The following is a 25,372-nucleotide window of genomic DNA, read 5'->3' as shown; positions in this document are numbered from 1 at the left end:
TGAAACAGCTTAAGGGATTGAATCAGACCCAGGGATGGCTCCACTCCTGTAATACTGCCTACATCCTAGCTTTCACAGTTGGCCAGGGGGCTGTCTCTAACACACTCTCCTCCCCCAGTATTGGCCCCATCTTACTGTGTGGTACAAGTCCCTGGGTAGAGATGTGTGAAATAGACAGGTGTTGATATGGGAGGTGCTGAATGCCAGAGTCCTCAGGCAAACCTTTCAGTTCAACAGTCCTGTTGGTATATCATGGGAGGACAGTGGCACTTGGAGACTGACCCAGATGACCTCAGCCTGAAAAGAGAAGCTGATTTGGTGGCTCTGGTGGTGTCTGACCTTGTGACTATTGAGACAGGCTGGTGGCCGTCCTCAGAGACTGATATGCAGTCAAGTACTTGGCTCTGCATTCTGCTCAGGTCCTAGTCAGATAGTAGACTAGGATCAGTTTGCCTTTACCTGAGTAGGCATGTAATACTCTTTTATGGTCCTATGACATGGCCAGCTTAACAGTCCTACTAGTTGCCACCTGTGGTGGCATGGACTCTAGCTAAATAAAAGTTTCTCCATGTGAGGGAAGTCCATTATTTATGACCTCTTGTTGGTAGGCCCTAATGAGGAAGCTGGCACCCTGGTCCTTGACTTGGGAATTGATTAATTAAGCCATAATAGTTGAGCAACTAACCTCGACAAAATTCAGGCAAACCCACCCCTGGGCCTCCTGCTGGCTGATGATAGCACCCTAACTACAAGTATCCATAAATGACACTAATGCAGGATGTAGTCTATGGCCACAAGATGAGGTGAGTCCCATGATTTAGGGTGCTAGACCCCAGCACTGAATGGAACTATGCTGTGCTATACCTCATTTGAAAAATAGCTCCTTCCTTGCTCCTGGATCCTAGTGTGAACTGATTGGAGACATTCTAAGCCCTCTCTGGCCAGAAATGCAAATCATTCACAATGGGTGCTTACTAATGCCAAATCTCTCAAGGTGGGTGGAACCCAACAATCATCCATCATTAAATGGAAGTGATATATTCAGAGCTATGCCAGGCCCAGCCCAAGGAGAGTTAGCCACCTACAAGAGACCCTTGCTTAGCAATAGACTGTCACAGAAATTAGTCTTGGTGGACTTCCAATGAAATGCCCTCTTGCAACCTTAAGCCATTGGTTTTCTGAGCTCCCAGAACAAGGCGATGCCTGTTTCTCAGATGGCACAGACCCCCTTAAACATCTTCAAACTCATTGGAATGCTACAGTGGTACAGTCAGCAGATAGGTCCATCTACTGTTGAACTAGAAAGTAAATGCTGTCCTTGTGGCTACACAAACATTCCCTCCCAGCTCTAAACCTACACTAGCTGCTGTTAGACAAGGCTGGCAGTGTTTAGGTGTAATTATTCCCACATGTAACAAGAATGGGTTGATGAAACTGTCCCACAAGCTTGCCAGTGGGTCACTTTTCTAATTCCACCTTCCTGAGTGGGCTTTCTTGGTTACTATTGAGGGACTTCCCTTTTACTACAGGTTCCTATGTGACTCTATCCCTGGCTAAGTTGCTGCTCATCTGTCCCTGTCCTCCTATGCTGTATTTGGTTATGAGAGTCAACAAAACATTTTCAGCCATTCCAGTGTTGTTGAATGCAATATGCAATGCAAAGAATCACTCAAAGTTCCTATGATTCCAACCTTCCACCTCCCTTCCTGGCCACTGGCTCTATTCCATGATCCTCACTCTCCTTGAGCCCTATATCCACTTTATTGTGAGGTTTTCTCATTACCCCGTGCTCAGAGTATGTCCATTGCCTTTCTTCTCACAAAATCTCACCATTTCTCACATGGACTATTTTAATAGCCTCCTAATTGGACTTTCACCTGGATTTTCCTCCTCTCTGACCCATCATTCACTCAGCAGCCAAAGAGATATTTCAAATGCCCCAGGCAATCAATCTGCTCAATAAACTCCATTGGCTCCCCATTATATCTAAGATCAAACACAGACACCTCAGTTTGCCATTTAAAGCCCTTGCAACCCTGGTTACATCCAACTTTTATAGCTTTATCGTATACTACTCAAGAATAATACCATTAATCAGTAAACATTTATTAAGTACCTACAATGTGCCAGGCACTGTGCTAAGCTCTGGGAGTACAAAAAGAAGCAAAAGACTATTTCTGCCCTGAAAGAGCTCCACCTCTAAGGGGGGAGATAACTAATCAATACATACAAGCAAATCATATACAGAACAAATAGGAAATAATGAACCAAGAGAAGACACTAGGATTAAGAGGGATAAGGAAAGGCTTCTTATAGAAGATTGGATTTTAGTTGGGACTTAATGAAAGCCAGGGAACTGAGTAGGCAGACATGAGAAAGAAGAGCATTCCAAGTATGGGAGACAGCAAGAGAAAATGCTGGGAGCTGAGAGATGGAGTGTTCTGTTTGTGGAACAATCAGGAGGCCAGTGTCACTGGTTCAAAGACTAAGGTGCAAGAAGACTGAAAGGTAGGAGGGGTTATTCCCCTTCTGGAGCTCTATTCAGCAAGTGTTGCCTGCTTACTCTTCCTCACATGTGACATTTCATTTCCCATCTGTGCATCATCGCAAAGGCTGTCCCCCGTGACTAGTAAAAAGCAGGTACTTAATAAATGCTTGTTGACCAATTAATTGGCATTGAGGACCATAGCACAGTCTTTCAGGGACATCTTGTATTCAAACAGGATATTGGAGTTAACTTAAAAGTTTAGGACAAGGAAACATACTTCAAATGTCCTCATTTAATGACATCAATTAATATCATCATTTCATGGTTACTTTAAGGCTGCTTGTCTTGTGTCCAACTACTTATATTACACTCAGATGAATTCCAGAGTCAACTTTTATTGGATTTTTAACTTGTGGGACAGTTTACTCCTGGTTAAGGGAAAAAGAATGGAGCTAAAGGAAGCCCTGAATTTATGAGAGGAAGTGAGTAATAAATTCCTTCAGTGTAAATAGGAATTCTGGTTAAATCATCAGTATCAAAATTACCTGTGGGGTCTGATCCAAAAGGAAAGTGAAAGCAGTGATTGCTTGAGCTCTTCCCCAAACCCTCCAAATACCTATAAAAAATGGTTCTGAACAAATTCTAAAGCAGCAGAACCCACAAAAAGACAGAGTGAAACAAATTTCCAGCCGAAGACAGCCTGGATGGTTAATCAGAAAGGTATATCGTGCCTGGTGGGGAGAGGAACGCAGTTTGGCATGGGTTCACAGGCCTCAACGAACCTGGAGCAGGCCTCAGAGGACTGAATCATGAACAGCTGTGGTGGTCTCCAGACTTCTCTACCCATGAAGGCCAAAGACAACTTAGAAGGCCAGTGGGAAATGTCTGTGTCTGTGGTGAGAGAGAGAAGCTAGGTGGTCTCAGTTCCAGTTCCCAAGCTTGGCCCCGGGGCAATGGCTGCTTCCTGAGCTTCTGGCCCACAGACTGAGGGGAATTGAGTGGCTGATCAGAGGGGATTGCGGGATCTCTCTGCTGGTGCTGAGGCAGGATTCTCTTGCTTTCCCTGTGCTTGGATCTGGGCCAAAGTTCTGGGTGGTGGTCCTGGGGCATGGAGGAGTGCTGGCGTGGTGCAGCTTGTACTGGCTGTAGAGAGGAAACCTGTCTCACAGTTCCAAGACACAGAAGAGTCCTTTTGGTCTCTCATAGACCAGAGCAGAGGCCAGGAAAGGAATAAACACCTTGCCCTTGATCATAGCAACTTGGAAGAAGTGAAAATTTACAGGTCCTTAGAAGTATCTCTGAAAACAGCTGCACCCAAATCCCTGAAGGTTGGGACAGTGCATTCTCCACACTGGAAATAGACTCCTAACTTAACAAAGAGTTTATAACTCAAGTAGTTGGCCGGGGTCATGAGCAAGCAGTGCAAAAAGAATCTGACCATATTATCTTACTTTGGTGACAAAGAAGATCAAATCATACAACCAGAAGAAGACAGTAAAGCCCAAGCTCCTACATCCAAAGCCTCCAAGAAAAATATGAATCGGGCCCAGGCCATGGAAGTGCTCAAACAGGATTTTGAGAAGCAAGTAAGAGAAGTAGAAGAAAAACTGAGAGTGATGCTAAAGGAGATCTCCCAAAAAATACTGAATAAAATAACTCCTTAAAAAATAACCTAACCGACATAGCAAAAGAGGTCCAAAAAGCCAATGAGGGGAAGAAATGCCCTAAAAAGAAAAAATTGTCCAAATGGAAGAGGAAGTCCAAAAGCTCACTGAAGAAAATACTTCCTTAAAAATTAGAATACAGCAATTGGAAGCTAGTGGCTTTATGAGAAATCAAGACACTGTAACACTAATTCTAAAGAATGAAAAAATAGAAGAGTGTGAAATAACTCATTGGAAAAACAACTCCTCTGGAAAATAGATCAAGGATAGAGAACTTCAAAATTATTGGACTATCTGAAAGCCAGGATCAACAAAAGAGCCTAGACATCATCTTTGAAGAAATTTTCAAGGAAAACTGCCCTGGTATTTTAGAACCAGAGGGCAAAATAGAAATTGAAAGAATAACACTGATCACCTCCTGAAAGAGATCCCCAAAGAAAACTCTTAGGAATATTGTAGCCAAATTCCAGAGTTCCCAGGTCAAGGAGAAAATATTGCAAGCAGCCAGAAAGAAACAATTCAAGTATTGTGGAAACACAATCAGGATAACACAAGATTTAGCAGCTTTTACATTAAGGGACCACAGGGCATGGAGTATAATAATCCAGAGGGCAAAGGAGATAGGATTGCAACCAAGAATCACCTACCCAGCAAAACTGAGCATAATCCTTCAGGGAAAAAGTTGTCATTCAGTGAAATAGAGGACTTTCAAGCATTCTTGATGAAAAGACCAGAGCTGAGTAGAAAATTTGACTTTCAATACAAGACTCAAGTGGAACATGAAGACGTAAACAGGAAAGCAAACTCATAAGAGACTTATTAAGGTTGAACTGTTTACATTTCTGCATGGAAAGATGACATTTGTAACTCATGAGACCTTTGTCAGTAGTAGGGTAGTTGGAGGGGACAAATTATATGTATGTACAGATAGATAGCTAGCTAGCTAGCTAGATAGCTAGATAGATAGATAGATAGATAAAGGGCACAGGGTGAGTTGAAGATAAAGGGGTGATATCTGGACATTAAAATTAAGGTGTGAGAGAGGATTCCTCTGGGAGAAGGAGAAAGTGAGAGATAGAACAGGGTAAATTATTTCACAAAAGAAAAACAGAAAATTAAAGGCTCTTACAATGGAGGGGAAACAGGGGAACATAAAAGGGAGTGAGTGAATCTTATTCTCATCCGATTTGGCTTATGGAGGGAATAACATATACAATGGAACATGGAAATCTATCTTACCCAAAAGGAAAACATGGGGGAAGGGGACAAGAGAGCAGGGGGTTGATAGAGGGGAAGGCAGATTGGGGGAGGGGATAATTAAAAGCAAACACTTCTGAGGAGGGACAGGGTCAAAAGAGAGAATAGAATAAATGGTGGGTAGGTTAGGATGAAGGGAAATACACTTAGTTTTTCACAACGGGACTACTATGGAAGTGTTTTGCGTGACTATTGAGATGCTTGCCTTTTCAATGAGGTTGGATGGGGAGGCAGGAATGGAGCAAATTTGTAACCCAAAATTTGAAAAACATATGTTAAAAATTTTCAAAATTAAAATTAAAAATAAATAAACAAATACAGTTACAAAAAAAATTACTTGTGGAACTCTTCATTATAGCAAAGTTCATCTGATATGGGACAAGAATTTATAGCAGTGGAAACATCATTAAGTGGGTTTCACCTTCAGTGTTCCAAATACTTGAGTGACACCTTGATATTACTCATGAGAACAATATTCAGAGTAAATATATTGGGAAAAAATGGGTGATTTTAGTTTTGAAGAAAATTTATGAAAGAAATATCAAAAATTTGAATGAGACCTGACCATTGTGATATCAGGCATGAGGTAAATATTGGTATTTGTGAGCAGGGCTAGTAAATTCAAAAAACGGTAACACGGGGAGTATAGAAAATCATGATAGTAAATCAGGTTACAGTTGTAGTCATAGTCCTCAGTACTAGGGCTGAGAGGCTAGTCCTCTTCCTCTACTTCCAAATCCTGAGTGATATTCACCATCCATCACCTCCTGTTATACTCCATCTGAAAAAAGCCGTCTCTCTCTCTCTCTCTGTCTCTCTCTCTCTCTCTCTGTCTCTCTCTGTCTCTGTCTCTGTCTCTCTGTCTCTCTGTCTCTCTCTCTGTCTCTCTCTCTGTCTCTCTGTCTCTGTCTCTGTCTCTGTCTCTCTCTCTCTCTCTCCTCTCTCTCTCTCTCTCTCTCTCTCTCTCTGTCTTTCTCTTCCCCCACCCCCTTTTGTCACTGCCCGGCTTACATAGTGTATATATGTTACCTCAATTCCCTCTCTGCCCATTCATTCCTGTTAGACCTTCAATGACTCCACGAGATTAGAAGACCCTAGATCTAGAGCTGGAGAAGACCTCAGTTCCATCTAGTTCCATCCTCCCTCATTTTACAGAGGGGGAAGCTGAAGATCACAGAGGACAAGTGACTTTTCTAAGAAAGCACAGGTAGTAAGTATCTGAGGCAGGAGTTGAACCTGAGTTTTCTTGACTTGAAATTCAATGCTGCATCTACTACATCCTGATGCCTAAGCTACTGTCATCTATCTAGAAGTTCCAAGACTAAAAGTGTAAGGAAAGATTTAGGTTTTTTGATGTTAAAGGAAAAATAACTTCCCTAAAATGGAAAGTTCTCCTATTAAGCAGTCAGTAGATCTTTATTGGCCTGAACTGAATTCTTTGGCTTCCTGTCTACATAATGATCTATCTTGAAGGTGTCACTTCCTTTATCCCACCTTTGCCACTTACTGATATGAGAGGTTTGACAGGATTTATACAGCAGCTTAGGTTATGAGAAAGTAACAGAAATAAAAATTATCAATTTAGCACCACAAATTTTATAAATCACTGCACTATCATGGAAACAAGTGAATCCAACAATACTGACTTATGCATCAGAGGGGGCCATAAGGTAACGTGGCTCACCCTGTGGGTCTTAGTAAAACATTCTGCCTACCAGAGTCTGATGGGAATGCATCATCTCCTTCTCACCCAGCTCCACATATCTGAAGGTTAGCATAGGAATCAGTGTATTGAGTATTGTCATCAGAGAGCAAAATGACAGACTACCTATAAAACCTGGGTCCAAAATGATCTCTACCAAGAAAAGTTCTTTCTTTCTACAGCTGCTGTGCTAATGGCACACAGTCATGGAACTTCTGAGTCTTGTTGCTTTTTGCTGACAGGTGAACAGTCTGAAAACACCACAGAGCCATTGACAGTGAATCTCCTATGCTTAGAAAAGAACTGATGTGAATTTGAACACAGTATTTTGTTCTATTTTGCATTCCAAGGTCTGGCAGGGGACAGAAGGGGAAGAAAACTCTTCAAGCTTTCAAAAGAACTTTGTCTATGTGGAAGAGTTGCAACAATTAGCAAAGACTTCTTGGGTCAAAAATCTGAGGAAGCATTGAGTAGATGATGGACAAAGAAAATCTGAGTTATCAGTTCCTTGTTCATTGGCTTTTAAGTCAGCTCACTCTAGAAAAACCCCATTTGTTGAGGCCTTACCACCTGTCTAGCACAGGGCTAGGCTCTGTGGAGAGGGGAAGGTGGAGAATGAGAAAAGGAAGGGTGAGGATTAAGAAAACAGCACTCCCTGGAAAGCTTTGGTTCAGCTTGGCTCCCATAAGTAACTGGGCTTGCTCTTATGTTCTCCATCCCATTCCCTCTCACCTTGGAGTCATTACTTTTTGACAACACTCCTTACCTGGACACAGAAAGAGGTAATCTGGATTGGCAATGGCGCCGTTCTGTGGTAGAAGGAAAGGAGCTTGGATTTGGAATCAAAAAGTCTCAGGCTCAAATCCTGCCTCTGTCACTCATGACCTGTGTATTGCTGAGCAAGTCACTTAAGGCCTCTGATCTTCAGTTCCCAGATCAGTAAAATAAGAAGGCTTCATCACACAGCCTCTGAAATCCCTTTCAGCACCAAATCTAGGTTCCTATGTGTGACTTTAGCAAGCCACTACTCTCTGGGCCTCAGTTTTCTCATCCATATACTGGGTAGTTTGGATAATCACTGATAACCTTTACAGCTCTTGATCTAAAAGCTTGTGCATGACCTCTGGCAAATCATCTGTGTAAAATGAGGGGACTGGACTAGATGGTCTCTCAGGTCCCTCCCATCTCTACATCTGGAATCTTACGATCTTGTGGGCCCACTGAAGGCCTTAATGAAGAGGCTGGGTAGAGGGAGACCTAAGGTCACAGATATACACCATGCATTTGAGAATGTTGGTAGTGCCTGAATGGAGAGAAAAATGACCTTGTTCAGAATGGAGTATATGAGTTTGAGGGGGATGGAGAACATGGTTCAGGGGAAATGAGATGAATGAAAAGCCTGAGAGACAGAATTTCTGGGTAATTAATAATCAATAGATCACCTAGGCTAGCTGGTAATAAATTCACGATTGGTAGTCTCTTTCCACAACCAAAGACAAAATGATGGACAAGACTGAATGATTAAATACCTTTGGAAAATGAGTTGCCCCAGATAGGTGAAAATCAACCCTGATTGGTGAACAATTAATAAGAGAGTTAGTATGTTAATATGCCTTCTCCAGCTAAGAACATGATCATGAGACTCAGCCACCTCCCACAATCTGGACAAAGGAATCCATCTCTACCCAAAGTGCTCTGGTTGATTTTCTTCTTCATGAGCTGGATTGCCCTAAACCACAATGGGAGGAGGCAAAGGCATAGATTTGGTGCTTTCCGGTTGGAATTCAACTAGATTAGATTCTGTTTACACACTAAACAGAAGTAAGGTCTTCTAATTGGTTAGGGTCCTGCCCAAGATTACTAAGCATGTTCCCTGGGGATTTGAAAACCTCAGGCATCAGCAATGCCCTTCAGAGAGTGACTGACTTTCTGGGGCTGGTCCATGTATGGGGAAATAGAGAGAAAAAGCCTTAATCCTAGTTTAGTAATAGGTTTTTCATGTGATAAGAAAAAATCAGTTCTGTCAGCAAGGAGATGAGATTTGGAAGTAGAAAAGCCTGATTAGAATCCCAGCCCTCCTACTGAGGGCAATGACTACAGCCATTGCCCCAGTGTCTGATTCTGTATACTCCTAGCATTACTGGTTAAGTTAGTTGTATGTTTATTAGCCCTAGACAGGGCAGTTATGTGATGAAGTGCATAGAAAATCAATATGCTTGGAGCCTGGAAGTTTTGAGTTCAAGTCTGGCCTTTACACCCTTACTAGCTATGTGACCCTAGGAAAGTCAGCTAACACTTATTTTTCTCAGTTCCTCATCTGTAAAATGGGAATACACTGGAGAAGGAAATGGCAAACCACTCCAGTGTCTTTGCTGAGGAAACCCCATGGATAAAAGTCCATGGCATCACATAAAGTTGGATGTCACTGAGCCAATGAACAACAATAACAGGTCCTGGGACTCTGGGCAAATATGTACCTGAATGCCTGATTTCACACTGGTAAAGTCTCATTCAAAGTTGATATTTCTTTCATAAATTTCCTTTGAAATAATGATCAGTCATTTTTTTTTTGCATTTATTTCCAAAAATTTTGGTTCCTTTGCCTGGGCAACATTAAGGCTTTATCCACCTAACCACAGTGGAGGGTAACACCAACTCACTGGTGTCATCACTGCTATGAAGGCTTATCATGTGTCAGATGACTTTTGATATGAGGGACAGCACTAGATAATTTTGATGCTGGTGATTTACTCTGAATTGATATTGACACTGAAGGAATTCAGAACTCTTCATTTCAGAGATTTAGGATTTTATTTAGTTCCATTCTGCCAGCTGAACCAGGAAAGACCTGTAAAACAGGATAAAATTCAATAAAAATATGGTTCAAAATGAGTTGTAGGTTTGGATTCGCGATGGTAGAATAAAGGTGTAATAACTACATGGTCCAAAAGAGAAGGATCTCAATTGTATGATATTTTTTTCTCTGGTTTAAAACCTTCATTGCACTGCTATATTCCATGTCAATTCTACAGTGTCCACTTTGACCAATAGATGTCACCAAAGGCCGTGCCATAATAATCTTCAAAATCTTTTTTTCACCACAATATGTCACAAAAACACTGTGACATAATTTTCAATGGCATTACATTGGTGAAAAACCCATTTATTAAAAGCCTAGTGCATGTCACACTCTGCTCGGGGAGCTAGGAGTTGAAAGACAAAATGAAACTGTCCCTCCCTCCAGAAAAAATTGCATCCTCTTGATGGAGGCTAACTCTGTATGAGTAACACAAAACTCTTAAAGTGTGTTCTGTAAAATGAGGAAGAAGAAAAGTCTCAGCATTCCTTTCCAGAGGTGAAAGGTCCTCTGGGATGGCAGTATGAATTTGTTTTCATATATTTTCAAAGTCTTCATCTCTTTTACCAAATTTTCTTTAAGAATTTTTTTTTCTCCTGTACGATGGTTCTCTGCATACTTTTGTAGTTCAGTCATTTTTCATTCATGTCAGGCTCTTTGGACCCATTTGGGTTTTCTTGACAGAGATGCTAGAGTGGTTTGCTATTTCCTTCTCTACATTACATTACAGAAAAGGCTGCCAAGGCAAACAGGATTAAGTGACTTGCCCAGGGTCACACAGTTAGTAAGTGTCTGAGGCTGGATTTGAACTCAGGTCTTGCTGACTCTGGGCCCAGAGCTCTATCCACTGAGCAACCTAGCTGCCATGTTCTCTCTAAAATAAAGCACCATAGACATGTGAACCATGCATTGGTCAAGGCTGTTAGAGTGAATGGGAGGTGGCTAAAGGGCTCAGCTGATTCCTTCCAGCAGCACTGACTAGTAACTTCTTTGCCATTTTCTCATGCAGGCCCCTACCCTTCTTGCCTATGAACCCCTTTTAGACTCAGTTTCTTCACCTGTAAAATGGGAATGATCCTGGCATTCCCTACCTAACAGGGAAAGCACTGTATCTATCTCTCAGATGTATAGAAATATGAGTTGTTCTATCACTAACTTTGTCGCAAGGGATCTCTGTCCTGGGCACAGGAAAGAAAAGAGAGAGAGGCAACTAAGATAAAGCTTGTGCAAAGACCAGGAATGGCCCAAATGTGAGTACCCAAGTACAGCAAATACCAGGGAATATTGGGCATGAAGGGACACTGAATGCTGGGAAGGATAGCTTTCACAGTGAGGTGAGAAAGGAAGCCTGGAGTTTCGACCAGCAAGAGTGAGGCAGGGGCAGGTACAAGTGGAGCAAAAGAGGTGAGAATGGATTTCCCATACCAAGCAAAGGAAGGGAGCCAGAGAGGAATGACATGGAGAAAAAAGCCTGCCCCAAGGAGAGAGGAGATGCTGATGCTGCCTCAAGGACCCTGTGGACACAGAGCCTGCAGACATTAAACAAATGAGATGAAGAAGAAAAAGGCAGAAAAGAGATCTAGCAATTAGGAGATCATGAAAGCACTACGGAAAGGGCCCCATGGGTAACACAATGACCCCTGGGAACAATCTCTGGAAACGAGCACCAGTCCCCTGTGGAGAAGGGATTGAGCAAAGGCATTAGTGTATTAACTCTTGAAAGAGATGTTGCCAACTTTCTAGGAGAGAAGAGTAAAGAAATGGAGCAGCCCCTCCCCACAATGCCAAAGTGCCAAAGCAGACAGCTCAAAGGCTTGGAAAGGACTGAGAGTCAGACTCTCATTTCCTACCTGAGACACAACAAATCTTCTCTCTTTATGATATCCCTCACAAGAGGCCATCCAATCTCTGCTTGGAGTTTTCAGTAATGGGGAACTCACTTCCTCCCAATCTAGGTCATTCCACTTTGGAATGTTCAGTTTTTCATTATGTTAAGGCAAACCTGCATCCCAGTAATCAATTCATTAATCAATCCCAGAAATGGTTATTAAGCACCTATTATGTACCAAGCACTTTGATTCTAATTCCCCATTCTGAAGCCACACCAAATCTAATCCCTTTGCCCTGTGAATTTCCTTCTGATATGTGAGGAAAGCTACCGTTACCTTTGCTGTGTCCTCCTTTCAGAGTGAAATGCCACCCACTTATAGATTCATGGAATTTAGAGATGCAGGTCTAATCCCCTCCACTACAAGTGATCATGATATTCTAGGTGTGGTCTGTCCAGGACCACGGAGATTTGTTTATACTCTTGGCATGATTATTTTATCCAGTCATGTGATTTCACTGGTGTGGGAGGTATTCCAGCTTGGAGTATCCTGCTATTGATGCAATAAGCCACAGATTAAAGAGTTGCCTGGGACATAGAGGGGTTAAATGATTTGCTTATGGTCACATGGCCAAGCCAGTAGGTAGGACACAGGTCTTCCTCATTCCAAGACTGTCCTCAGGCTCTGTCACATGCTTGTATTCATGCAACCTGAAATCACCTTAGCAAACGCAGCTATGTGTCTAGGCAGAGAACACTGGACAACAAGTATATTCACACACACACACACACACACACACACACACACACACACACACACACACACACACACACACACACACACACACACACACACCCAAACTCTTTTTCCCACCATCTGACCTCTGATAGAATCTAGGTTGTGTAGCATGCAAATGAAGTGTACCTAACCCTAGAGTGAGGCCCTCCTTCCTGTAATTTTTGGTAATAATTGAACAAGAAAGCACAACAGAATTTTTCCTTTGCCAGGTAGCACAAATGAATCCATGTAAGCCCAGCAGAGCTTAACCCCCTGCCATTGTATGAGTGACTGACACTAGCTGGTTTGCTCAATCGCTGCAAATTATTGATGAGGTGAATCATTTAATCAATGTAAATATGTAAAAAGCACAGGCAGGCTTTGAAGCCCCTGCACCAAAAAGCCCAACCCCTGGGCCCCAGAGTGCTTGCCCCTAGCTCATTCAAAGAACATGGAGTAGGAGAGGGGTCTCACACCTTTTCCAGTGAAAACCCATATCAAGTTAGCCACCCCACCTCTGGTGGAATAGGCTCTTTCTAGATGCAAAATTTAGTGTCCAGCAAAGCAGGAACAGCTAGTTCCAATCACTGGTTGCCATGGTGACTGGTTGTTGCCAAGGATACCTGGACTCCTGAGTTGCTGGCATTCAGGAGACCTCTTTATCAGGCTTCTTAGGCTCCTTAGGCCAGGGGGAGGGGAGTGCTTTCTTCAGCTTTGTCCTGTACTGCCAGCTGGGCACAGATCTAAATCACCAGGGGCTACAAAATATCAGGAGATACTCCCAAATACACACTTATGTACACGCAGGTATACCCCCCCCACACACACAGACACACTCACACACACATATTGTGTATACAGTATATATTGAGAGCAAGAGAAGAGGAGAAAGACAGAAATAGAGATGCAGAGACAGAGACAGGAAGAGCCAGAGGCAGGAAATACAGATGCCAGCTGCAGAATACCATGCATGAGAAGACACATAAGGCAAGCAGCTATTGCTAAGAGACTTGTGCCAGAGAAGGGAACAAACATCCTAAGCACTCTGGTGACCTCACTGATCTCTTCCTAGCCAGGTGAGGAGGAACTGAGGCCCAACAAGGTTAAGCTGTTGCCCTGGGTCACACAGGTAGTAAGCTTCAGAGGTAGCATTGGAACCCAGGTTCTCTGACTCCACAGCAGACACAGTTCTTTCCAGAATACAATTCTTCCTCCTAGAGCAGCTTTTGCCGCCAATCCAGAATTTTCTCCAGGGGACATCAGAATTTTGCTTTTAAATTTCCTCAAAGAAAAGGTAAATGACTCAATTTCACTGAGCAGTTGATTATTAGTTGTAATCCAGGCTCTTTTGCTTTACAGAATATGACTTTCCAAGCCCTCAGATATTTTAATGTAGAACCTGCAAGGTCCTCTGTAATCCTGACTGTGGTTCCATAATATTTGAATTGTTTCTTTCTGGCTGCTTGCAGGATTTTATCCTTAACCTGATAATTCTGGAATTTGACTATAAAATTCCTTGGCATTTTCAATTTGGCATCTCTTTCAGGAGGTGATCCGTGGATTCTTTTGATGACTGTTTTGTCCTCTGGTTCTAGATCTTTAGGACAATTTTCCTTGATGATCTCTTGAAAGATGCTGTCCAGGCTCTTTTTTTTCATCATGGCTTCAGGTAGACCAATAATTCTTAAGTTATCTTTCCTGATCCTTTTTCCAGGTCAGTTGTTTTTCCCAACGAAGTATTTTACATTTTTTTCTATATTTTCATTCCTTTGACTTTCTTTGACTGATTCTTGATGTCTCATAGTGTCATTAGCTTCCCATTGCCCAATTCTAATTTTTAATGAATCGTTTTCTTCAGTTAGCTTTTGTACCTCCTTTTCCATTTGTCACATTTTACTTTTTAGGGAGTTCTTCTCTTCAGTGAGGTTTTGTACCTGTTTTTCTATTTAGCCAATTCTACTTTTTAAGGAGTTGTTTTCTTCAGTGTACTTTTTTTCCATTTTGTCAACTGTATTTTTAAAGGAATTGTTCCATTTTTCTTCTGCTTCTCTTATTTGACTCTTAAATCCTTCTTGAGCTCTTCCAAGAAGGCTTTTTGGGCTTCAGACCAGTTCATATACCCCTCTGAGATGTCAGATCTAGGTATATTGACAATGTTGTGCTCTCATGAATTTGTGTTTTGATCTTCACTGTCACCAAAATACTTCTCTATGGTCCCTGTTTTTCTATGTTGCTTTTTGCTCATGTTGTTTGCCTTTTTTTTCTGGCTTTCAAGGTTGATCTCTACTTTGTGTGCACAGGGGACAGTATCCCAAGCTTCTTTGCTGGGTGCTAGGGGCCTGGTCACTGGCTTGCTGAGACACCTCCTTTCCTGTACTGGTCCCCTTCCGCAACAGTGAGAGTGACCTTTCCTGGTTAATCCCCAAAGTCTTCTGAGCTAAAAGACTGTTACACATCGTCTTTCTGCTGGCTCCACTGTTTCAGGATTTTTCCTGGGACAATATTCTCTGGGTTTTTTGAAGTCAATAAGGGAGAGTGAGAGTGACTTACTCCTTACTCTGCCATCTTGGCTCCCCTTACTCCTTAATCTTTTTTCCATATCACTTAAAAAAAAGTATGTGTTATACTTTCTCTTTTCGAAAGAATATATTTTCATTGGTTTTTTTTGTATTTTTAAAAATCTATTTATTTTTAGCTCTCAACATTCACTTCCACAACATTTTGAGTTTCCAATTTTCACCCCATGTTGCCCCTCCCCCACCCAAAATGGCAAGCATTCTGAATACCTCTTCCCCTAGTTTGCCCTCCCTTCTAGCTCTCCCCCCCCCTTTCTCTTATCCCCTTCTTCTATATTCCTGTAGGGGAGGACAGATTTCTGTATCCCATTTCCTATTTCTCATTTCCCAGTTCCATGCAAAAACATTTTTTTAACGTGTTTTTAAAACTTTGGGTTCCAAATTTTCTCCCTCCCTCCCTCCCCATCCCCCTCATTGAAAAGGCAAGCAACTCAATAGGGGTTATACATGTGCAGTTATGGAAAACATAGCAGTCATGTTGTGAAAAACGAACTCTATTTTCCTCAATCCTATTCTGTCCCCCATTTATTCTATTCTTTCTTTTGACCTTGCCCCTCCTCAGAAGTGTTTGCTTCAGGGGTAGCTAGGTGGTGCAGTGGATACAGCACTGGCCCTGAAGTCAGGAGCACCTGAGTTCAAATCCAGCCTCAGACCAAACACTTGACACTTACCAGCTGTGTGATCTTCAGCAAGTCACTTAACCCCCATTGCCAAAAAACAAAAACAAAAACAATAACACACAACAATAAACAGACAAAAAAAGAAGTGTTTGCTTCTGATTACCCCCTCTCCCAATCTGCCCTCACCTCTATCATCATCCTGCTCTCTTGTCCACTCCCCCCCACCCCCCGCCACTGTTTCCTGTAGGGTAAGAGAGATTTCCATACCCAACTGAGTGTGTATGTTATTCCCTCCTTAAGACAAATCTGATGAGAATAAGATTCACTTACTCCCTTGTACCTTCCCCTGTTTCCCCTCCACTGCAAGAGCCTTTTCTTTTCTGCTTTTTTTGTGTGTGAAATAATTTACCCTGTTCTATCTCTTGCTTTGTCCTTCTCCCAGTGTAATCCTCTCTCGAAACTTAATTTTAATCTCCAGATATCACCCCTTCATCTTCAGGGCACCATCTGTACATACAGATGATTTTTCCCCTCCAACTACCCTAATACTGACAAAGGTCTCATGAGTTACAAATGTCATCTTTCCATGCAAGAATGTAAACAGTTCAATATTAATAAGCCTCTTACGATTTCTCTTTCCTGTTTACTTCTTCATATTCCACTTGAGTCTTGTATTGAAAGTCAGATTTTCTACTCAGCTCTGGTCTTTTCATCAAGAATGCTTCAAAGTGCTGTATTTCACTGCTTTCACTCTGCCATCTTGGCTCTGCCCCATTTTTTGTGTATTTTATATCACCAGAGTTTTCCCACATATCCCTTCCTTTAACCCTCCCAGAGAACCATCTGAAATGACCAATAGTATTTTTAAGGAGAAAACATAATTCAGCATGACTGATGGACACATTGAAAAAGTCTGAGATCATGTGCTATCTGTCCCATCTCTGGACCTCTTATGTCCATAAAAGGGGAGGCCATGGGTGTGTTCTTGCATCTCTTCATTTGAATCATGCTTCATCTTTATGACTTTGTCACATCTACTTTTGAATTTTGATGTTTTGTTTCCATTTACATTATGGTTTCTGTGTGTATTGTGTTCTTGGCTCTGCTTACATCAATCTGCATCAGGTCACATAAATCTTCCTATGCCTCTCTGTATTCATCGGGCATATCACTTCTTACAGTACAGTAATATTCTGTTGTGTTCATGTACCCCAATGTGTTTAGCCATTCCTCATGAGCCATAGGTATCTATTTGTTTCCACTTTTTAGCAATCACCATAAATCCTTGCTATAGATACTTTGAAGAATAAGGGGTCTTTCTTCTTATCATGGCTCCCTTGGGCTATGAGGTCAGTAATGGAGTCTCTGATTCAAAGGATAATGACATTTTAGTCACTTTACTTACATCATTCTAAATTGCATTGGGAAATGTTTATATGATTTCACAGCTCCACCAACAATTTAGTCATGTGCCTGTCCTTCCATAACTCCTCCAACATTGACTATTGTCATTTTCTCAACTTGAGAGTGTAGGGTAAAACCTCATGGTTGCTTTGATTTAAACATGAGAATTATGAGAGCAGAATGTATAGCCTGCATAGTAAAAATAATGAGCAGAACTGATTTCCCGTTCTTAACCACAACAAAAAGACCTACTATGAATATTTTTGTACAAGTGGGTCGTTTTCCCTTATTTCACCTCTTTGGTATACAAACGTAGTAATGGCATTGATGCATCAAAGGATATGCACAGTGTGTGAGCCCTTTGGGCATAGTTCCAAATTGCTCTCCAGAAAGGTTGGATATTTCCCAAATCCACTGACATCATACTAGTGTCCCAATTTTCCCATGTCACCTCCAACTTTTATCATTTTCCTTTTCTGTCATATTGGCCCATCTAATAGGTGTGAGGTGGTACCTCAGAGTTGTTTTAATTTGTCTTTCTCTAATCAATAGTGACGTAGAGCATTTTTAAAAATACAGCTAGAGAGCTTTGATTTCTTTACCTGAAAATTGTCTGTTCCCATTTTTTTTTTACCATTGTGAAGATTAAAAAAATTGAGAGACATAATTATTGGGTAATTAATCATTTTATTAATAATACCAGCATTTAATTAATACAAAATATCAGTGACACTCTCAGATGCCAAGGACTATCATGGAGGCTTATATGCCCTTGGAGAAGTGGGTTTTCAGAGGGGGACTATCAACTCTGATTGCTTAACAATTAATGACAGAATGACAGGTAGAACTATTCTAATAAAGGACTGAGGGATGCTCTTCTAAATTGTCTGGTTTTGGGCAGTTAAGCAAATCAGCCACCCTGAGTAGTGCACAATAGATTTCCAGTCCAATTTTTAGCAATGTCTTCAGAGTCTGAGGACCTACAGGTTCTTGAAAAAATACTGGTTTTAGTTCAATATTTCTTATCAATATAAATGAAAAATAAGCATTAAGCTCACCAACAATTGGGGAATGACATGTATTCTCAGAAATTTGACTCAGTTCTGTATATGATTGAGAAATGAGGCCTTTATGAGAGACACAATGTATAAATTGTATAAAGCTGGGAAGCTTTCTGCTTTCCTTCAAATTTTGGTTGCATTGGTTTTGTTTCTGGAAACTCTTTTTAATTTGCCATAATCAAAATTATCCATTTTTAATCTGGTAATGCTTTATATCTCTTGCTTGGTCATAAATTCTTGTCTTTTACATAGATCTGACAAGTAAACTATTTTTTGCCTTCTTATTTGCTTATAGCATCACCTTTTATATCTAAAGATGATATTCCCATTTTGACCTCCTCTTCATATATGGTGCAAGATGTTGGTCTATACTTACTTTCTCCCATACTGTTTTCCAGGTTTCCCAGCAGTTTTTTCAAATAGTGAGTTTTTGTGCAAAAAGCTTAGGTCTTTGGGTTTTTAAAAACTAGATTATTATGGCCATTTACTACATGTCTTTCTTCCTAATCTATTCCATTGATTCATCACTCTATTTCTTAGCCCATACCAGACAGTTTTAATGATTACAAAAATTATCATACAGTTTTAAGATTTTGTGCATCTAGGCCACCATCCTTCACATTTTTGAAATTAATTCACTTGACATTCTTAACCTCTTGCTCTTCTAGATGAATTTTTTAATTATTTTTCTAGCTCTATAAAAGAATTTTTGGTATTTAATTGGTAAATTAATAAGTAAATTAATTTAGGTAGAATTGTCTTCTTTATTATATTAATCTGGCTCACACATGCGCAAATGGTATTTTGCCAATTGTTTAGGTCTGACTTTATTGGTATGAACAGTGTTTTGTAATTATTTTCATAGAGTTCCTGGGTTTGTTTTCGCAGGAATACTCTCAAGTAATTTATATTGTCTAATTAAAATGAAATTTCTTTTTGTATCTCTTGCTGCCAGATTTTTTTTTGCTAATATATAGAAACATTCATGTTTTATGTGAGTTTATTTTATATTCTGCACTTTGCTAAATTTGTTAATTACTTGAACTAATTCTTTTATTTGATTCTCAGTATTCTTCAAGTATATAATGATATCATCTAGAAAGAGTAATACATTTGTTTTCTCCTTGCCTGATCTAATTCCTCCAATTTCTTCTTCTGTTCCTATTGCTATAGCAAACATTTCTAGTGCAATGTTAAGTAACAGCAGTGATAATGGGCACCCTTGCTTTAGTCATGAACATATTGGGAAGGCTTCCATCTTATCCCCATTACAAATAATACTTGCTGATGGTTTTTGAGAGGTACTACTTATCATTTTTAAAAAGCTCCATTTATTCTTGCTCTATGTTGTTGTTTTTTTTTTCTAGCAATGGGTGCTGTATTTCATCAAAAGCTTTTTCTGTATTTCTTTTTCACTTACTCTGGGTAATATATGTTTACAAATATTCATCCATTTCACTTAGATTGTCAGATTTATTGACAGAGCTTAGTAAAATAGCCCCTGATCATTGCTTGGATTTCATCTTCATTGATGATGAATTCACCCTTTTCATTTTTGATACTAGTAATTTCATTTGACAGTCAGCTAACTGGCAGCATGAATAGAATGAAGGCCTGAAATCAGAAAGACTCATTTGACTGAGTTCAAATTTAGCCTCAGACTTGGGCAAGTCACTTAAGGCTGTTTGGCTGAGTTCCTCTTCTCCAAAATGAGCTGCAGAAGGAGGTGGAGCCAATAAGGCAGAGTGAAAGCAGTGACTTGCTTGAGCTCTCCCCCAAACCCCTCCAAATACCTGTAAAAAAATGGCTCTAAACAAATTCTAGAGTAGCAGAACCCACACATAGACAGAGTGAAACAAATTTCTAGCCCAAGACAACCTGGATGGTTGATTAGAAAGATGTATCGCACAGGCTGGGAGAGAAACACAGTTCAGTGTGGGGGCTTGAGCAGGGAAAGACCAGCTTTTCAATTAAATATAACCAAAATGATCTATTTTACATCCTGTGATGTTCTCTATCTCTTGTTCATTGACGAACCTGTAACTCACTTGATTTCTCCTTTAAGAACTTGGATGCTATACCACTTGGTGCATTTATGTTTGTATTGAAATTACTTAAATGTCTATGTTACCTTTTAGCAAGATGTAGTTTCCTTTCTTATCTCCTTTTATTAGGTCTTTTTGCTTTTGCCTTGTCTGTGATCAAGATTGCTACCCCTGCTTTTTTTTTCTTTTATTTTACTTCACTTGAAGCACAATAGGTCTTTCTCCAGCTCCTTACCTTTACTCTATGTGTATCTCTTTGCTTCAAGTGTGCTCCTAATAAACACCATATTGTAGGAATCTGGGTTTTGATCTATTCTGTTATTCATTTCTTTTTCATAGGAAATTTCTTGCCATTTACATCTACAGTTGTGATTACTAACTGTGTATTTCCCTCCATCCTATTTTTCCTCCTGTTTGTCCTCTCTCTCCTCTCACTCTTTCTGTCCTTGACAGTGTTTTGCTTCTCTCTACCACCTCCTCGATCTGACTTCTCTTCTGTCACTTCCCTTCTCTTCTCCTACCTTTACTTAATCTCCTCACTTCCTACTTTCCTGTGTGGTAAGATAGATTTCTATGTTCAACTGTGTGTATATCATTCTCTCTTTTGAGCCAATACTGATGAGAGTAAGGTTCAAGCTGATGCCCATTGCCCACCATCCCATCTTCCCCTCCACTGTAATAGGTCCTTCACTCTTCTTCATGTGAAATAATTTACCTCCTTCTGCCTTTCCCTTCCTTCTGCACTGGTCCTCTTTCTCATCCCTTAATTATATTTTATGTCCTTACCTCAAATTCCTTATACCCGTACCCTCTGTCTATGTATATTCTTTCTAGCTGTACTATTAGCGGTATAATTTTTAAGAATTACAATTATTATCTTTAAATGTGGGGATGTAAACAGTTCATCTCCACTGAATCCCTTACATTCCCTTTTTCCTTTTTCCCTTATTAGAATTTTCTTAGGTCTTGATATTTGGGGGTGAGATTTTTTGTTCAGTTCTGGTCTTCTCCTTATGAAAGCTTGAAATCCATCTCTTTGACTGAATGACCATTTTTTCCCTTACAGTATTATGCTTAATTTTGCCAGGTAGGTGACTCTTAGTTGTAGGACTAGCTTTTCTGCCTTCCTGAATATCATGTTACATGTACTCTGATCCTTTAATTTTGCAGCTGCTAAGTCCCCTGTAATCCTGATTGTGGCTCCCTGATAGTTGAATTGTCTTTTTTTTTTTTTGGCCACTTGCATTATTTTTCCTTGATTTGATAGTTCTGCAATTTGGCTATAATGCTCCTTGGAGTTTTTATTTGGGGAACTCTTTCCTGAGGTGATTGTGGATTCTTTCAGTGCCTCTTTGGCCTCTGGTTCCAGGGCTTAGGGCAGTTTCTTCAATAATTTCTTGAAAGATACTGTGCATGTCTTCCTTTTGATTATGACTTTCAGGCAGTCCAGTGATTCTGACATTGTCTCTCTTTTTATTTTCTTGATCATTTTTTTTCCAATGAGGTATTTCACATTTTCTCCTAATTTTCCATTCTTTTAAATTTGTTTGATTGATTCTTGGTGTTTCAGAGAGTCATTAGTTTCTACTTGCCCAATTCTAACTGTTATTTTTTATCATTATGGTTTTTGGTGAGGCAGTTGGGGTTAAGTGACTTGCCCAGGGTCACACAGCTAGTAAGTGTCAAGTGTCTGAGGCCAGATTTGAACTAAGATCCTCCTGACTCCAAGGCCAGAGCTCTATCCACTGCACCATGTAGCTGCCCTCACAGAACAGAGAAAAGCAAACAACAACATATCCTGAACTTAAGTATTGGAACTTAATTGGAGAGTAAGAAAAGAAAAAAAAAGCATGTCATGTGCATAGCAGAACATAAGAGAGGATTCAAAACATGTAATAAGAAATCTTCATTTCAAGAAAGCCTGTATGATTAATATCACACATTTTATTGTGACCTGTCTACTTTTTCTTTGTTTCCTTGTAAGATTTCTTTTGTTCTCTGCTATGAACTTTTTTTGCTTTGTTCTTTTTTTCCCTCCCCTGCCCCAGAAGGCTACAATTGAGTGCAGATATATTTCTCTATAGCTAAAATATACATACATATATATATATATATATATATATATATATACATACACACACATATACATATATATATATATGTACACATATATATGTACATATATAGACATCTGCATTCTCAAACAAATTCTACACCTGATCTTTGTTTTTATGTTGGTGCGTATCTATTGTTTTTTGTCCCTCCTGAGTCCTCTATTTTACTTATACTCATATCTTGCCCTTCTATTACTTAGCCTACCCCCTTCCAAGTATCCTCTCCTATCCTCCCATTCCCATAAATGGGCCCTTGTACCCTATTCTCTAATCCTCCTTTAGTGAACCCTCCCTTGTCCTCTCCCCCTCCCTATCTCATCATCATTTTATGTCTTCTAAATTTAGAAGACTTTTATATTCTTTCACACACACACACACACACACACACACACACACACACACACACACACACCAGTTTCCTTTTAAACCCATTAGTGATGAAAGTAGGTTACCAGAACTACCAGCCCTCCTCCCCCATCTAATTCCCTGAATGATTCTTCCTCTTGCACCTCATTTGTATAAAATAACTACTTTTTAGCTGTTCCTAAAGGATTTTACTTTTTAAAGTCATATCATATACAGGTCTACTCAAATCTTTCTTATGAGCTACCCAATTTTTTTTGGTTTTTTTTTTGTTTATTTTTATTAATTTATTTTGATTTATCAATAATCACTTCCATATGCTTTTGAGTTTAAAATTTTTCTCCCCTTCCTCCCCACACCCTCCCCAAGACAGTGCACAATCTATATAGGCTATACATTTACATTCCTATTAAACATATTTTCACATTAATTATGTTGTAAGTAAAAATTAAAACCAATAGGAGGAACCATCAGAAAGAGGAAACAAAACTCAACAGAAGAGAAAAAAAAAATTCAACTTCCACAGCTCTCTCTTTGGATTTGGATAGCATTTTCGATCATGAGGCCTCTGGAGTTGTCTTGAGCTACCCAATTATTAATAAGAATCTTAGACATATATTTCATGTTTTACATACATAAGAAGTAAACAGTCTGTCCTTATTGAATCCCTCATAATCAGTCTTTGGTATACCTTATGTCTCTTGGCTTTTGTATGTTGAAACTTCAATAAAGTTCAGGTGTGTTTGTTTTTGTTTTTGTTTTTTTTCCAACAAAATCTTGAAAGTCTGACAGTTGATCAAATGTCCTTTTTTCATTCAGGATTATGCTGAACTTGGCTGGGTATGATATTTTCAGCTGGAACCCCAGTTCTTTTGCTCTTTGATATATAGTGTTCCAAGACCTGTGGTCCTTTAAGGTCTTGGCTTCTAGGTCTTCTGTGATTCTAATTGTGGCACCATCAAATTTAAATTGTTTTTCTTGTTGTTTTTAATATTTTGTTCTTGAGCTGTGGGTTTCAGAATTTGACTATAATATTCCAATGAGTTTTCTTCACAGGGTATACTTTAAGTGGTGATTGATGGATTTTTTTTTCTATTTCTACTTTCCTCCCCTTGTTCTAATGCTTCAGGACAATTTTCTTTAATTATTTCTTGTGTTAGTGTATCAAGATTCTTTTTTTGATCATAGCTTTCAGTTAATCCACTTATTTTCAGGTTTTCTCTTCTTCATCTGTTGTTTTTCTTGTAAGATGTTTCATTTTCTCTTCTATTTTTTCATTATCCATATTTTGTTTAATTATTTCTTGATCTCTTATGATTTTGCTGGCTTCACCTTGCCCAATTCTAATTTTCAAGGTGTCATTTTGTTCCTTAAGATTATGGATCTCCTTTTCTAACTGGTTGACTTTCACAGTCTTCTTGTTTTTCTTGGCTTATTCTTTTTTTTCTTTTTTAGCTTTTTTTCCTCCATGTCTCTCCTTTGATTTTTTTTTGGGGGGTGCTAGGTAAAGCTTTCTGACCAGTAGCCCAGACTCCACCCCTGTTCCTTCTCTTTGGTCTGTCTAGAACAGTGACTATATATTAGGGAAAACAAAATTATGGTGGCAGACAGGAAATGAGCTCCAGGAGGTTACACTAGGCTGGGCTAGGTTAAGCAAGGGGAAGGCCCAGCTTGAACACTGAAAGACAGACACCCAGACAACCACCAGGACAGGTCATGTGACATCCTCCCCATTTCCCTCCCTCCCCACTCCCTTGACCCTGCCCTGCCTCCTGGTATCCCCATAGACTGTTCTGAGCAACCCCCTCTGGGAGTTGCAGTCTTTGCCTTCTATCCCCAACAAGCTGCACCAGTGGAAATGTCCCTCAGGTTTTCACCAAAGAACCATGCTCCAGACTCTCCTGTATCAGTACCTTGGGATTGGCCCTAGGCATGGGATGAAAATGGTCCTTGGTACTAGGATGCTAAGAAGGTTGCAAACAACAGCCCACTCCCACCCTGGGGTCTGCCTATCCTTGGTTCTTGCCTCAGGCAGGATGCTGTTGGGGCTGGAGGGAGATGGGGTGCCACTCAATCCCAGGGATGGGGTGGGGGCATCTAGGCCCTTGAGCTCCCCTGAGAATCTGTCTCTGTTTTAGATGAAGTGCTATCTGAGTCTATTTCAGCACTGTCCTGCTGAGGTTTCTCCTGCACCTTCAGACGAATTGCCCCGAGGCGAATCAAGAGAAACTCATAGTCAAAGGTACCTCGATTCTCCCCAAAAGGTTCCTGCATTTCACGGTCTTGGAGGTATAGTCGGTCTTTGCACGCCACCTCATAGATGTCATAATACTGCAGAAAGGACTTCTCCATCACACCCCTCAGGGGCTCAGGGCAGGGACATTTTCCCTCCAGCATGTCACAGACTGCCACTCGGATGGTCTCATGTCGGATATACTCATTGTACTTTTCGCTGTCTCCTGGGTGTTTCTCCTCCTCAAAGCCAGGCTCATTGTAGTAGGGGTTTTCATTCATTAGTGACTGGATGGAGATTAGCACGGAGGAGATGCTCTGGGCTGGGCTCCAGGCAGGGCCAGTCCAAGTCCCCAGAATACTCAGGCAGACTTTCCCACTGC

The 25,372-nt window shown here is 40.4% G+C and overlaps 1 pseudogene; it reads right to left on the bottom strand.

The window, feature by feature from the left end:
• Positions 1–23,460: 23,460 nt before the first annotated feature.
• Positions 23,461–25,372, bottom strand: part of LOC110204072 (ubiquitin-conjugating enzyme E2 Z pseudogene) — a 6,800-nt pseudogene continuing 4,888 nt past the window's right edge.

The sequence above is a fragment of the Phascolarctos cinereus genome, unplaced genomic scaffold, assembly GCF_003287225.1.
Source record: "Phascolarctos cinereus isolate Bilbo 61053 unplaced genomic scaffold, phaCin_HiC Scaffold_8;HRSCAF=390, whole genome shotgun sequence".
Classification (NCBI taxonomy): Eukaryota; Metazoa; Chordata; class Mammalia; order Diprotodontia; family Phascolarctidae; genus Phascolarctos; species Phascolarctos cinereus.
This window is presented reverse-complemented; position numbering and strand designations above follow the sequence as displayed.